Source organism: Phyllostomus discolor, chromosome 1 (assembly GCF_004126475.2).
Source record: "Phyllostomus discolor isolate MPI-MPIP mPhyDis1 chromosome 1, mPhyDis1.pri.v3, whole genome shotgun sequence".
Classification (NCBI taxonomy): Eukaryota; Metazoa; Chordata; class Mammalia; order Chiroptera; family Phyllostomidae; genus Phyllostomus; species Phyllostomus discolor.
This window is the reverse complement of record NC_040903.2, coordinates 75,452,727-75,469,846: the sequence shown is the minus strand read 5'-3', so window position 1 is coordinate 75,469,846 and position 17,120 is coordinate 75,452,727.

Here is a 17,120-nt window from a genome sequence, read left to right as displayed (position 1 = left end):
AAATTTTAACCAGTGCTTTACCAGGTTTCCTTTGTTGAAAAAAGTCCAGCTTTTATTCAGGCTGGAATATGTTCTATAGAGTTGCCACATGAGAAGAAGCTTAATTGCAAATCAATATAGTTTTGCTTCCAAGCACCTGCCCTTTTGTTTATCAAAATGGAGCTTATATGTGAAGACACTAAGAGAGGTCAAGGTTGGCTTGTCCCAGTCTTTCCACTGCTATTTGGCATTCCAAAGATAGACCTGGCCTCCTGCAGGCCCCCCTAGACACCAGTTATGGCCAAGAGTTTAAGGCAGTAAATTCTGATCCACAGGAAGATAATGCCAGAACTGGGGCTGGTACCTTCACAACCATGAACACTGGTAAGGCAACTCCCCCTGCAAGTTTTCCATGACATACAGCCACAATTGCAGGGCTTAGACTCTGGTTCCCAAGTGCCTCCACACCAATCACACCAGGAGAGGGTTCTTCTGGCTGGAACAGACTGGAGCCAAGGTTTTGAGAGGTGTCTATGCTTCTTTGTCCACTTTTTAAATGCCTTAGGGTGGGAATCATTGTGTCTGAATCTGGCTACAGGCTTTGTCTCTGAGTGCTGACCTGGAAGAAATGGACACCCTCACAACTCCTCACCAGTTTTCCCAGTAGTGCTGCCGCAGCAGGGCTGGTGAAGGTGCTGCTTGTCAATTAGACAATTTCTGGTGTGGTTGTGCTCCTGCAGTCTGAGTAACTGTGTCTATCTCTTAATAAGCAGGGTTCTCAGCTCCCCTAAGCAGTAATTTTTAGCTGCTTTGGGAGAGGGTAAGGATCATTTACCTCTTTGAGCCCCACATCCCAAACTTCTCAAAGCAAATTCTGTCTGTAGCATTTAATCCAACCACCAAACCATACTTTCCCATTTCATGACAGTTTTTCTTCTGTATTTGTTTCTTTTATGGGATATGACTCTATCTTTTTTAAGCTCTTTCCCTTGTTCCATTCAAGGTTGACTGTGTACATTTCCATTCACCACATGGCCTATACTCTAAAGAAGATCACTCCAAAAACACTCTATAAATGTGGTAAAAAACCTGCCAATTTTTCAATGATTTAGTGACAAACTAAAATGTATGGGCTCTGTTAATTTTTCTTTTCTTTATTTGCTCTGTTCTTGGAGCTGGACTTAAGAATATAAAAATAACAAAGCTTAGGCTCTAGAATCAGAAAACTTGACTTAGGATCTTCTTCTTGTTATAGCCTAGTCTTTGTGAACTTGGGAACATTTTTCTATCTGTTTTTATATAGCACACACAAATATATGTTACATGTATGTTTTATGTATATTTATACATATAAACAGAGAAAACACACATGCACACATGTTTTATACACATATAGTGTTTAAATAAAGTATTTTAATTATTAAAAATACTTAAGTAATAATAAAACCCAATGCCATTAATTAAGACTTCTCTCTTGTTTTCCTGGGACTGAATGAAATGTTTTTCATCCAGAGGATGATAAGGCATCTCAGAAATGACTGAGATAAAATGATAGTTCCATACATATTATATAGGAAGAATCAAAACAGGACAAATTAATCATGACTGTTATTTAACTAAAGGGATTCTAAAAGGTCAATCTTATACCAAATATTCCATACCCAAGTACTGTCACAAATCTTCTGTATTATTGTTAAAGTGATATATATTAAGCAGGTCATCGTATGTTACCTAGCAGCAAATACACAATGCTATCTGCATCTATTATATTTATACGAACTATGTTATTATATCAGATGCATGAGTCACTTTTCAGAGCTGTATTCAGATCACATGAGTTTTGATTATGGGGCAGGATCAAGGAAGAGCCACAGAGCAGAGTATTGTTGGGGCTGGCAGTTTTGAAGGAGCATCTTAGGAGCACTGAATTCATGGTGAATTTGCACAGGGGTTCAGATTGAAATGGGGATGTAAAAAGAGAAATAAGTAGGACAAAAAGTAGATATGTTATGAAACCAGACAAACAAAAACCTGGACAATTTTACAATTGCAGAAACTGCAAAGGGCTTCTTCTGGGGCCAAAAAAGCAGCCTGGAGAGACAATGAACTGCATGTAGATTGCCTGAAATCTGAACGCTCGCAATGTCAAGCAGATGAAGAGAAGAGAGAAGGAGAGAAAGTAAAGGGGAGAGATCCTTTCATTATCCCCTTTTAGAGTTGATTTTGTATCTTTCCCAATCTCTCATTCATTACCAAAATCTGACTCAAATTTCAGCCCGTAGTCAATATAGTTTCCTGTTCTTTCAGTGTAGGTCGTTAATGCCTTCAGCCACCTGGCACAGCAAAGCAGCCCTGTATTGAGGTAAAGGGAGGGCTAGATATTTAAGAGGGATGAAACAGTTCCAAGTAAGAAATTTATTATCATTAGTTGAAAGATAAAATAATGTTTTGCAAAATGAATAAAATTGTTGATGTCATATACATTCTTCAGGTTTTATGTGCACTTACTTGTCTGTCAAAGTATTTCCACGTAGTCTTAAGTTACTCAAATGCTTTCTGTTTTTTTAATATTTTTAGGCAGAACCCTTCAAGGCCGGGTTCCTAGTATTTATCAAAAACATGATCATGCCCTGGCTGGTGTGGCTCAGTGGATTAAGTGCTAGCCTGAGAACGAACGGGTCGACCGCTGGTTCGATTCCCAGTTAGGGCACATGTCTGGGTTGTGAGCCAGGTCCCCAGTAGGGGGGTGCACCAGAGGCAACTGCACATTTATGTTTCTCTCCCCATCTTTCTCCCTCTTTTCCCCTCTCTCTAAAAATAAATAAAGTCTTTTAAAAATTGTTTACAAATGATCCTTATGAATGCCAAAATAAAATAAAGTAGATGTTGAAAATATGTTTTAGTAAATAGTCACAACATATCATTACCAATAATGTAGAAATTAATCATATAGAAGGGATCAAAAAATAGCTAATTGGCAAAAACATTAACAGGATTTTTAAAAACATTAATGCCAGATATAATATTGACATATTTTGCAAGCAACAATTTTATTTGTATGTGTGGATTTTTTCTTTGCATATTGCACTCATCGGGTGCCTATATCAGAGCTGCACAACAGAAATATGAGGGCCAAAGGGTAATTTTAAATTTTCTAGTAGCCACATTAAAAAAGGAAAAATGGGCCATCTTGACTTTAATATATATTATTTTAACCAATATATTCAAGAATTATCATTTCACGGTGCAATCAATATAAAAGTTATGAATGAAACACATTGTATTCTTTTCTTCCTACTAAGACTTTGGAATCTGGTGGGTACGCACATTTCCAGCACACCTCAGTCAGGACTGACCACATTTTGAGTGCCAATAGTCACAGGAGGCCAGTGACTGCTGTATTGGGCCATGCAAATCTAAATCATAGTTATTACTCATTTCAAGTTCACTATGATTCATTGTCTGTCCTAAAAGCATTATAGATTTACTTCCTTTCATTTTTTGCTTTTTTACATCGCTCACTGCTTATAAATGCTGATTCTAGTACTGTATCCATACCTGAATGAGAAGAATAATCGAGTCATTTAGCCAATAGTGCCAGGAAATTACTTCAAGTGTACTGATTGTTAAATCGCTTATAAGGGCATATAACAAACGGACATTGTTTCTCAGATTTTGGCTTCTTTGGGTAATTTAGAGACATTAGTGATTTTTCTTAAGTACTGATTTGAAATTTCCATTTATGTGCTATTACAAAGCTCATAGACCTTGGGAATTGTTTTTAAAAATGTATCAACTTAAGTAAATTTTTGAAAACTATGATTTCTGCCCTCATGGAACAAACACAATATTAGATCATAATATTAAGTGTCTTAGATGTGTTGACCTTGACTATATTCTTACAGATCATATGTATCAATATTGAAAATAGAAGTTTTAAAACATCTACAATATTATTGTGAACACACAAAAAAATTGTTGAAGGAATGCTTCTGTGTACTGATTAATAAGAATCAATACTAAAATGTGGATACAATTTGTAAGCATCCTGCACTGACAATGGCAAATAGTACTTATGAATACTTGTGGCAGAACCAAGACTAGCAGATCGCAGACATCCAGGGTTAGAGCAACATGAAATAAAACCAGTATATTAACAGACATGAGTTTATTTGGTTTCCACTAACCCTGAAAAGCTAATGGCACTTAGATGAGTCAGTAAATATCTGCTGAAAAAAAAATGGGAAAATAGCTATCCGAAGATGCCTATTATTTTCTCAACTCTGTACATAACAGCCCATTTCTTAGAGTACAAAATTGCATGCTGAGTGGTCCTGGAATATTAGAAAGAAGAAAAATAATTTTATTTCCTCTCTATCTTGAGAGTAACAATCTATAGTTAAATAGATTTTTGTTAAATAACCGTATTTTAAAACTACATATTACCACTAGGTCAATATTGTTGTGAAGATATTTGATATCCTTTTGAGATGAAGATTTTCAATTAAGGTATAGTTGGTATAAAACTGTGTAGCTGGTATATACTATGAAGAAATACCATTTTAAAGTTTAGGTTAAGATGTAAACTTTTCAAACTCCACAAGGGTTTAGTATTGAAGGTGAGAGGTGGGGATGACTGGGGTTGGGGGGAGTGGTGGGGAGAAAATGGAGACAACTGTACTTGAACAACAATAAAAAAAGATATAAACTTTTCAAAGAAATTTTAATTAGAAGGGCGTTCTTGAGGGAAAAGTTTAACACTGAGGCACAATACTCAAACTTTTTAAGTTCATGCATAAACAGAGCCTTGCCATTTGGAAAGATAAGGTGAAAGAAAAATCAAGTGAAAACCAGCCATTTATTTATATAGGATGTGCTTTCCAAGGGATCATAAGCATAGTGAAATAAGAGGAATGCAAAACACTTTAAATCCACATAAACTTCTTTCCCTCTTTATGTTTAAGGAAGAACCTTCAGCAATTGGCCTGCCTTTGTTACATACTATCATAAACCATTTAAGTCTTTATTCCAGCCACAGTATTGGCAATCACACACAGCATGACTGGCACATTCTGGCACCAGTCGACTTATTGATATTTTTGAAAGTTGATGTGCCTTTTTGGACTGCTATCAATATTTGCTAATGGATGGTGTAAGTTAACATTTTGTGTTATGTATTGGAAGGGAATACCATTTTCTATTAAAATAATACTATATCCACACAATTATAGGACTTGATAACTTTTATCCCAATAGTTTTGAAGAAAGGGCTTTCACACAAACATTGAGATTTCTTTTATTTGGTCGAAGGAATTCAGTCAACAAGATATTTCAAACCAAAAATGACAATCCTGGGTTTCAAATATTATATTCTTTCTCACACACACACACATAAATACGCACATACACAAGACTAATTGTACCTCAGGACAGATTGAGCCACTAAGTATTATGTGGCCTATTTACTCCTATATTTTATAACAGTGGTCTGAAATTCATGGGACTGAGGATCCCTTCACACTTTTAAGAGTTTTAGGGAATCTCAAAGAGTTTTGGATTGTGTGGGCTATATCTATAAATCTTTAGCACACTCAAAACTAAAATTGAGAAAAAATATATTAACTATTTGTTGATTCATTTTAAAGTAACAATAATAACGCTATACATTATAACATATTTTCAAAAATAACTCTATTTTCTTCTAAAAAGTGAGGAGAGGCATTGTTTTACTTTTTAAAAATCTCTCTAATATCTGACTTACAACATGGAGTCTCTGAATTCTGAATACCTGCTTTTGCATTAATTCTGTTGAAATGTGTTAGATGAAGTATATAAAAAAATCAGCCTCATATAAGATATGTATTTGGAAAAGGGGAGAATATTATTATAGCCTTTTCAGATAATTGTTGTATTTTTGATATCTTACCAAAATTTGACAGGTAGGAGTTTCTTACAAGTTTTGTTGTGAAAGCTGCCATGTGGTGCGTAACCTGAAACCATAACAATGATGTTTTGTACTCTGTTAAATTTACATTTGTGAGGTTTATTTAACACTTTCAAATGGACCTTTACCTATGTGTGATGTCATAATGTCATTCGTTTGTCATTTGGAAAATATCAGTTTGAGTTATTCAGTTCTTTTATATATTGGCCTATCTCAATATATAATAGCAAAAATTCACACTTACACTGGCACGACTACGCTCATTAGAAAAGTATATAGGTACTAGCAAGTTGCAGGATCACTATGGTGGGTACATGTTTTCTGAATTCTATCACTTGAAAGGTCAAAATGTACTAGCAACAAACAGTGCCCATTGTTTTCTTTTAAATGGTGGATCAGTTTATTCCATTTGAGAAAATATCTCCTTGGTACCCAAGTCTGAATACCAGAGATTTTCTGTCAATCGTCCTTTAAAAGAAAAATTATTTTCCATGGAAAGGTAGGCTAGTTCAGTGCACAACTCAAAAAATCAGACATGTGCTTTTCCTCAAGATAATTATGCTACTTTGGTATCCAGAAGTGAATAATGCATATTTCCTATTTCATTACACAGAATGTTAAAAGGTATAGTAAAGAGTAAAAAAAAATAAGAAAATTAATGTATTTTACCACTATGATAGGAATGTCTTAAGCAAAGCCAACCATTATTTTACTGTGCTTATAGTGAGAAACATGGTTGCTAGTACAGTTTGTGTCGCTGTCTTAATTCATACTAAGCCATCAGCAATTTTATCCACAGTTGCTTCTGCATCATCAGTGTCAATGGCAACACAAAATCATTGATGTCTTCATATAATTACAAAAATGGTTTTGCCTATCACAAAGATCTCACAAGATATCAGAGATACCACACTTGCAGAACCATTGCTCTGTAATTTCACTAAGCAGGAGTCCAGCTTCAGCTTGAACACCTTAAGCCAGGACATCTCTTCTTAGGACAGCAATGATGGTATTCCTTGGATAAAGCTAAAATCCATCTCTCTATAACTTCCTCCAATAAAGCCTACCAACTTTGACCTCTTGAGAAAGCCCAAATGCCTAATGCATTTGAATAGCCAAGATAATATAAAATTATCTTGAGAAATAAAAATACACTTCCTAGGTTATATTATTTGTTAATTATTTAGAAAACTGCACATTTTCCATAGTAGAAATTTATTGTTTAATTTGGAGTAAAGACTGCTCTTATCCCAAGAAAATCATTTCAGAGTCTCTTATTAATGGCTCCTTCCCTCTGTTTCTACACTCCCTCACTTCTGTTCTGCTTGCTGCCAAAAACACAGGCCCTATGATTTTAATTTCTTTTAAGCCAAAGCATATGAGAAAATTAAAGTCATCCAAATTCTACTCAAGAATTCCTAATATTTATGTAAAAAGACATGAAAATGTCAAACATACTCTTAGATGAGTATATATGAGTTGTTAAGGAAAATATTTCATATTAAAATTATTTTCTTTGAATTACATAGAATCTTTCTTCAAAATGACTTAAAGATGTTGAAACCCACTATTGTTTGTTAAATGTGTTTGCATAAACCTGCCTTTACTGACAGCAAGTTATTCTGAGAAGATATACATAGGATGAATTATTGAACTGTTTCTTGCTTTCAGTAAATGACAGCTTATTTTAAGGGTAACCATATTTTTGAACTTCAAGCTTATATGATAAAAGCTACTGAGTAAAAAATAATACCTGAACTAAGAGGCATCTTTCAGCTAGTACCTAAGAATGAAACTATAATATATTAAAAACAATTTTTTAAATTATATCAGAATAATAATTATAAAAAGTTTCCTCTTTAGAAGGGAAGAAATGAATACTAATGGAGATATCTAATCTTTTAAAAAATATTTATACATGAATAAAAGTCACATAATTTATTTCCAAATTCTACAGATCAGTTTTTAGAACTGTTTTAAAGCAGGAATTGCAAAACTCAACTGCATTAGACATATCTTATTTAAAATATGCACAATTAAGACATGAAAAGCATGAACAATTTTCTAAACATTTGAAAATTGGATTATTATTTCTGGATTTAAAAAAACAAAACTAACTTACTTCCTGCATTTTATTATATGCAAATATATTGAACTTATTTTGGTATTTTAATTTTGTTATAAATTTTAAAATTGTTTAGTGTTTAAAACACAACTTTTCAAATATAAATTTAAATAAAAATTACTCTATATCATCCTCTACCAAAGTCATTCTAAGTCCTAAAAAAGGTTAAAGAGTTAAGACAATCTTATTGATCTACTCACAGATGTTCACATTTTAGTGTACTGGATCAGTAAATAATTAATAGAATAATTAAGATCAGGTTTCCCTGAATAATTAATGGAATTGTCATTAATTGCTATTTTTTAAAGCCTTACTTGCTAGGTTTTCAAGATGCCATTCCTTCTAGGGTTCCAAGTTTTTTACCAGAAGGCTGAGTTGAACAGAGACAAACAATCCTCATTTCTCTACGTTTCATTACCAAAGGACTTTTTACATCAACGTACAGGAATGTCCTATTTTGGTAGTTTCATTATTGTAATTATTATTTGTCTGTCTCTGTTCCCCTCCACACCATGTCACAGTACAATAGAATACAGAGTGTATGTTCCTGTCCCGTTGATATTAATTTCATCATGCAGACTTTTCTAGTAGTGCAATAGAGTAAACAAAAATCTTGAAACACGCATGAACATCTAGCTAGCCATCTTGTATCATATCAACTGCCATGAGAACAAATGTTCCAGGTAGTTCATGGTTCTCAGAGGATGAAAAAATATATGTGGTAGCCTTAAAATGAACTGGCATTCTGGAACCTGTAGTCCAAATTCTGGAAGTCAGCTTAGGCAGGGAGTAAAAATTGACCTGGAATCCCATGAAGAAGGAATAGATGCTCTTTGTTTTATGCCACTGTTACTTTTTTTTCAATGAAATATTGCAGCAGAAGACTGTCATGCCCTTAGGATACACAAGGTCCTGGCAAAAAGAAAAAGAAAAAAAAAACCTAACTGTGTGTGCACATGTCGGGATGCAGATCCTGATGGCAGAAAGTAGGGCTTAATATCTGCTGGGAGAGCAGGTTATAAGACCAGTTATACCCTCTTGCTAGAATAGGTATGCTTTGTTAGAATATTAAATATAATTTTATTGTTACAGAAGACTGAGTAGCAAGTATTATAGATATACTGGAAATATTATAGATATTTCTATATGTTGTTGCCATGCTTGAGTTTTTATTAAAGTGGCAAGAATTCATCCAATATAAAACAAATTAATTTCAAATATAATATGAATATATACATTTGGCTGTAGCCAGTAGTAAAAGATTATATTTGTTGAGAATCTTTTGGGGGGTGTTGTGTGACTACTTTATCATATTACCCCCAATTGTCCTAATGAACACTGCAAGTCAGAGATTACTTGTTCTCACTCCCAGGAACTTGGGAGTTCTAGAAGTTAAATGTGTATGAATGTGTGTGTGTGTATTCTTTTCTAACTACCATAACTAACCAAAGAGATCTAACTATTGCTGACAGTTAAACTGTTTAGGTCAGTCTGGAAAATGAAAATGTAGATTCCTGTCTCTTATTCAGAAGTATGTACTGGCTCTCACTTGCAATTTCTTTGGTCCAATTGATAAGATAGTAAGTAGGATATAGTCCCTCACACAGATTTAAACAACAAAAACTAACTGAGAATGATTAAACACCTTAGGGAAATTTTAATTTTGCTGATAAGGAAAGTGAAGTTTGTTCGGAATCTTACCCAAGGTCACAATCTATGGGAGCACCAGCACCATGATCCCCAGCTTCATTCAGCTGCATATGTAGGGAACCGTCCCCTTCATTTTGTTTCAAGATCAAGGTGACCAGGAACCTCACCTTTTGGGACTCTATAGGCATTCAAAACAGGATGGAATAGAAGCTAGTGGGTAGGAACAGCATCTTTGCTGGTGATTTCATCAGAGCTGAAGGTCATGTCTAAGGTGGTAGGAGTCAACGCCTAAGGAGAAAGCAGTGTTGGCCATTGCCAAGGGCATGTTATTTATAAGACAGATAGGTTTAAGTTTGGGGAAAGCCAGTGATTCAGCTCTTCCATGCTTTTTTGGGGAGAGAAGGTCTCAGACATTTCAATATGAGGCAATTGTATGGTAAAAGTGGTTTTCCTAGGTAGGTGTATATATTTTCTGCTTATTGAAACCAGGATCAGTAAAAAGAGTTGAATGTAGCTGAGAGAGGAGTATCCCTGCTGCTTATAAGAGACTGTGTATTTTCAGAGTGGTTAAACTGTTAGTGGTTCAGTGATTTTTGAAAACGATTTGTAAGACTGCTGCAAGGGACATATAAGTAAATGTTGATTGATTTGCTGAAGGATGCTGGCTCCCAGGGGAAGTAAGGGACTGGAAATATACATCTGGGGCTCTAGTCTGATCCCACACCTACTTTGCTGCTCCAGGGGCAAGTCCTTTCCATTCAACAGGCCTCTGATTTCTCCTTGCATGGATTTCACTTCACATGGATTTCACCTCATTTGTTAGTGAGGTTCCAGCCAACCAAAACACTGCCTACATCAGAACAAGGTGATATTGGCAGGCCAGTGGGAAAATTCGATAAAGAGGTCAAGTGAACAATGGCAGTAAAAGCTGGTTGTGTGTAGCCTGAAATGCTCTGAGGTGCGGATTTATAGCCATTATTGCTCCCTGAGACCCACGGGAAGGTTGACAGGCGTAAAAGTCTGAGACCTTCTTCTCAGACCAAGGTCTTCCTCGCGCTGCTGATCCATGAATAAACATTTTCAGAGTGCAGTATTCTACCTTTATTTTATTAATAGATAATCACAAAGGTCAAACTTTGGTACTGGTCAGCAGAATCAAATTTCTTCTCACTAATATGCTGTGCCCTTATTTATGGCCTGATTCAGATTTTACATAGTTTAATCCTATCTTACTCACTTTCTCAAAAGTTCTGAAATTTCGCAAGAAAGACATCCTTTCAAAGAATGTGAATAACCTCCATGATAGACTGTGATAAATTCAACTTGAAATGAAAATAGCAATGAAAAACTTATATCTAAAAACATTTTTCAGGAATATTAGCCTTAAAAAGGAAGAAAAGTCTGACATAGGCTACAACACAGTCTGTGGATCTTGAAGATTTTATGCTAAGTGAAATAGGCAGGTCACAGAAAGATAAATATTGTATGATCTCACTTATCTGAGGTACCCAGAATAGTCAGTTCATCAAGACACACAGTAAATGTGGTGGAGATCTTAGAACAGGTGGTGGAAAATGTGGCGGACCCTGGAAGGGACAAGCGAGGACAGGACTTTTCCATGTTGGATCATGAACCAACAGTATAAGAAGCTAATGATCCAAACAAGACTCCCTTCAAAAGTCCTGAGAGACATAAAGGTCTAAAACATCTGTCCTTGAATGTACATACATATTTAAGTTAAAAGATTGGTAAACATTTAGTTATTTTCTACTTATAATTTAAAGACTCTTCTAACTGCAGACCATTGGCTGTATTTAAAGCACCAACAACAATAAAATGTCTTTTTTAAAAAAGATTGTATTAAAGCACCTTAAGATGATTAGGGGTGGAGCTGAAGTTTCTTGGTCCCCAAGGGGGACTGAAGACCACGCCCACTAATCCAAATAGCTGCAGAACAGGAAGGAGAGTCTCAAATTTCTGTATCTCTGCTGGATACTGTCGCCCAAGCCTCCACCCTATCTGATCCCAGAAAAGCCCAAATTCAACCAATGTGGTTGAGCTGAGTTCTCAATAGGAAGACTGTGGGGCCCTTGAGGCACTGCAGTACCCTGTTGATGTCCCAGGAAAGTCTGAATGCATAAAAGGTCATTGAAACATCATATGTTTGAACTCCTAGTCTCATAAATGCCAAAGGGATTTTCCCTACCAGGAAGAGCTACAGGTGGAGAGGTGCTAATGGGACAAACCCCTGTCTTTTGCTTCTAGAGGGTGGGTCAAGATTTAGTACAAGTGCCTCCACCTGATCTTGCCCAAAATTTTCACTGTTGTTTGGAAAGTCAGAAGCCTCAGTGGCCCTGATTGTAAAATAGTCACACTATTGCCCAAGGAGAAACCCATATAAAAATCAGGGCCTTGGTCACAAAATAATGTTTCTTGGGAACATGTGTATGGATTCACAGCCCCCAATCCCACCAGCATCTAGTTGAACACTGCCATCTCTTTGCTTCTCTCCTCCAGCCACAAATACCACTGGAAAAGTCAGCACCTTATAGGACTCTGGGTTCTGCAGGCAGCCTGTGCTTCCCTTGGCCATTCCATGAGGTCCTTTTTACTGCCTGAAATATAAATCAGTGCCTCTGAAAAGGAGTTCAAACCAACAAGTTCTGTTAGAAACTGCCCAGCAAACTGTGATCCACTCTCTACTGTTAGGGGACAAAACTCTAGTGACATCTTGAACTACAAAATTTTTGTGACTGATGGATTTCTTCAAGAGGATCTTCTGACAAAGGGTGGCACCCTTCACCCAGAGGTGCCCAGGGTTTTAGGTGTATTGCCTGTGCACTAGCCAATGGAGGCCTTGTGAGGCTCTGACCTGATACTCGGATCTTGAGTGAATTGACTCAGACTTCCTGACATACAAGGTGGGCAGGAAGCTCAGCTGCCTGTGGCACCATAAGTAATAAAGTCCTTTGTCTCTGATGCAGGAGCCTCATGTCTTCTGGGAGCTTCCACGAAACTGTGGCAGCCTAACTTGTCAGTTGCAAGTTGGGCAAAATCTCAGGCCCTTCCCAGCTCTTGATGTTCCTATAGGGCACTGCATGGCATATGTCTTTAGAGCAGCCACATGGCTGGCTGGATAGGAAATAAACTTCAATTAACCATGAGCTTTGGAAGCCTTGAATGCACATCTTTATAAAAATGTAAAATGATAATATGCATTTAGGTGCTGTATATTAGAAACCCTTCATTTTAAAACCAGTATCTTCACATTCTAAATGAAAAATCACTGTAATCACCCAAAAGGCACTTTGGGGAGTATTCAAAATATGAGAGTAATATTCACATCATAATTTTGTTTTATTGTGATGTGTGAACTAATCCAATAGCCATATGAATATTAATAATCCATGGACGGGAGAGAGAAAGAAAATCTATATATTCTGACTAGAGGAAGTTGACATTAGAGCAGAGCAGGCCATTAACTTTTGTCACTGCCGAGGTTTTCTTTCCTTTCAATAACCCCAAATGCAGTTATTCTGCCATTTAATATCATTATTTGATTCTGAGAGGACTATTCATCTTATAAGTCAATTAGTTTGACTAATGGTTAATTTTCATAGTTAGTATTTGATTTTATTCAAGTGACTCAGAAGTTCATTGGCCCATCTCTCTTTTCAGTCTTGTGATTCTTTCACTTTTCCTCCTATTCATCATTTTCTCAGTGACTTCCCAGGGACCTGCAAAGCAAATTATTTGGTTAGCATGCTTCCTTAGAGCAGAATCTTGCACAGAAAAAGGATGTTTTATTCAAGATTTGAAATTTCTGCATGTTCTTAGAAAGTTTCTTTGTTCAATGACATTTTAAAAGTTGATGTCAGCTCCCTGATATGAATGAAATAAATTTAACACAGGCAGGGACCCCCAGCTGTGGAGCTAGTAAGAGCAGGGGGCACCTCGAGAACCATGCTGTCTCCAGCATGTCCTACTCAAAGCTGCTCCAAACAAACAATCAATCTCCAGACAGCCAGGAAGCTTTCCTCACACAGAGCTTCATAATAATTCTCAAAAACTCTCTCTCTGTAACATTATCTTTTTGAGTCTCTCTTTATAGAAATGCTGGAACTCCTTTACACTGGGAGACTTAATATGGAAAAAGACAACAACTGGACCATCTATGACAACAGAACTCTGACCCATAACCTCTGCAGTAACCATCCCTAAGAGCCAGGGCCTGATCCAGTAACTGTCAGTTTCCCTCTATTTTGCCCCTCCCCTCCCTTACCTAGTTGCAAAATTCATAAAACTTAGGGGTTTTTTCCTCAGTTAGTTCATATGTTTGTATTGCCACACATACACAAAAAAAGGTCATGAAAGTTAAACTGGAACCAGCAAAGTAAACACTGACGGAGTTTGTCCCACACCCCCACTCCAGCATACGCCCTCCCCAGATGGGACTTCTGTCCACCTGCACGTGAAAGCAGACGTGAGCGGAGGAGGCCTGGAGTCACGTGTTCATCCTGTTATGTTCGATCCCCACTACTGTGGAAAGAGTTATCACAAGTTTTATTCTTTTAGTGGTGTTTTCATTGGTACGTTCTATGGCTGTCCAGGTTCACAATTTTTATCCACGGTTCTGAAATCCAAAACACAGATGAAAAAGAAGATGTTCTGTAACTGCTTTAGTCAAAAACAACTGACCTGAACGGAGGAGACACTATTTGTAGTCCCAGTGTAGCTTCACCTAATGTGAGTTAGTCAGGCCACTGACTGCAGAATCTTTAAAATGCTCAGTTGTGGGGAGCTTCCCAAACCTTGCTGGGGGCATTATAAAATGCACTGTATTTGCCATGTATTTCCTTTCTAAAACCCAAAAGGAAAAAAATCTGAATTTTGAAACACATCAGACCCAGCGTGTTTTAAACATGGCCCTGGGCACTTAAGCCTTATTTGACTGGCCTCTGGAGTCATTCACCACCCACACATTCTTAAACAAGGCTCTTACACAGACACCAACCTTTAGACCTGGGACAGGAAACGAGGGGTCATCTAGCCCAGTTCCTCCTGAAGGGAAAACTGAGGCCCAGGATTGTTCACATTACTAGGCATCACAGGTCTGTGGATATCGTAGAAAATTGGACAACTTCTTAGCAAGAAGAGACACTAACAGAAAAAAAATGGAATAAGTCATAATTTATAAACAATACTTTGCCATTATTACTAGGTTCAAATTATTTTCTTGGTTATATCATGAAAGCTATCAGTAGATTTCCTACTTATTCAAATTTCTATGCATTTTAAAATGATAAAAGCTAAGGTAAACATTAACCAAAAGAAAATACACAATATGCAAAGTGGTTTAAATTTGGCTACCAGGATAAACTGTTAGACCTTTTAAATAATGTACGATTCCTCTCAAGAGAATATTTTGCCAGGCTTTTGGTTCAGCATATTTTCTAGTGAAGTAAGCATCAGGATAGTCATGTCCCCTAAGAGATCATTTCCAATTCAAATAGGTATTGCAAATCAAATTTCTTTCACCAAATCTTCCCATAATGTTGTCAAATTATTATACACAGTTGTTCATACAGAGCTCTCACAATAAAATCAGAGAGGTTTCTCCACTTCTTTATTTGGAACATGATGGTAAAATCAGTGACTGTTAAGCCTCAGACATCTCCAGGAGAACATCTAATTAGGTCATTTACTTTTACGAGTACACCAGGACTGGGCATTCAGTCATTTGACAGAGTTCCTTCTGCTTATAAGTAGTAACATCCAAAAATTGGATGCTCAGTTTGCTGCATCGTAATGGTGAAAATATTATAGTAATAATATAATAGTAACAAATTGTTTGAGCCAGGCAATAGGCAAAGAGATTACTCTGCATTCAGTCCCTTATTTTTGCTTCTGGACTACATGTCCCGATAGGTAGCCTTTTTCAAATTTAAACTTACTCTAATGATCTGGGCAATTTGATTTCCAGATACTTCCCAAAGGAAACCACCTGTGAAGATAATATTTAAAGAATTCTGCAAAGTAACTCATCCTTTCCAATCAGATATTTGATTGAAGTGTTGTTTACCTTGCATTTTCTAATTATAATAAACTGAGAGCTATTTTATTGTTGTACTGCTATCCCTATTTTGGGCAGTTGGGAGGAATTATCACCGTTGAGAAGAGGAAATAAATATGGGCCGGTGTTGCAGGACGTCGTGGTTTTCCAAAACTTGTATCCTTCCTCGCCTCCTCAACAAAAGCTTCTAATATCTTATTTTTAGTATAAATCATGTATGATCCTTCTGACAGTTTCTAAGCTATTTAACAACATTAATAAGAAAAAAATGTAAATTAAAAAACAAATATTCAATGTTGTAGAAGTCCACAAGTTGTCATATCAATTTTCTGTTCTTTTTATTTTCAAGAAAGCTGATTATTTTGGGTGCACTGTGTTCTTTTTAAACTCAAGTTTTCATGACTGTTTTTCCTATAATTTAATAATGAAGCTTCACATCAAACACCCTGTTTTGAAAAGCAGTGTGCATTTTCATTAGCATGCTGGCAGAAGGACAGAAGCTAGGTCTCCTTAATCATTCCTGCTAGTGTATTTGTTGACTCTATCGGAAATATCTTCCTACTATAAACCAAATGTATGGAAAAACTTTTGTTTTTACTGCTGAAAGAGACAGAGCTCTGTTGGGAAGGAAGCATTTGGCAAAATGGCATTTCTGGTTCGCAGCTGAAAATAGAGATACTTTAGAAAATGGTAAAGACGTGACAGAACAGCATATTCGCCCTGGAAATGCCATTTCTCGAAAAGATGAATGCTCCCAAGAGAACAGAAGAGTCTCTACAAGTAACATCAGCTGAAAAATAGTCATTGACTTCAATGATCCTAACCCCTCAAATTGTGGTTATTGGGCTACAAATGGTATTTGACTGAGGAGCAGTGTTGCTGAATCAATGAGTGCTGGACTTCGCCATATGACCGGGATGCTCATTAAGACCCTCCCCTCTAGGGGCTTAAGTTCAAGGTTAACAACCTCAGTCTCCTTGGCTATTAAACAGAGGAATTGGACCAGAGGGCTCTAAGGTCCTTTTTAGTTCAAAAAGTCAGATATAATAATCCTACCATTACTCTAACACAATTATTGCAGCTTCTATGGTTATAGTTTTAAATTTCATTGTCAATAAAGTCATTATATTTAGTGCATTAAGAATTAATAAGCAAGGAGAGAGATTGCCATTTTAGGTTATTTTCTGATAGTGAAAATCTTCCCTTTGACTATAAAAATAGCTCATTGCGCCATCTACTGGTACTTTTGAGGTTGTCTGTCGGGTGACTGTAGTGTCCTTTGAGTTTTAAGGGTACATTTTTCCCCTCGTTGCCCTGAAACATTTCAACACATTTTCTGATCTCCTCAT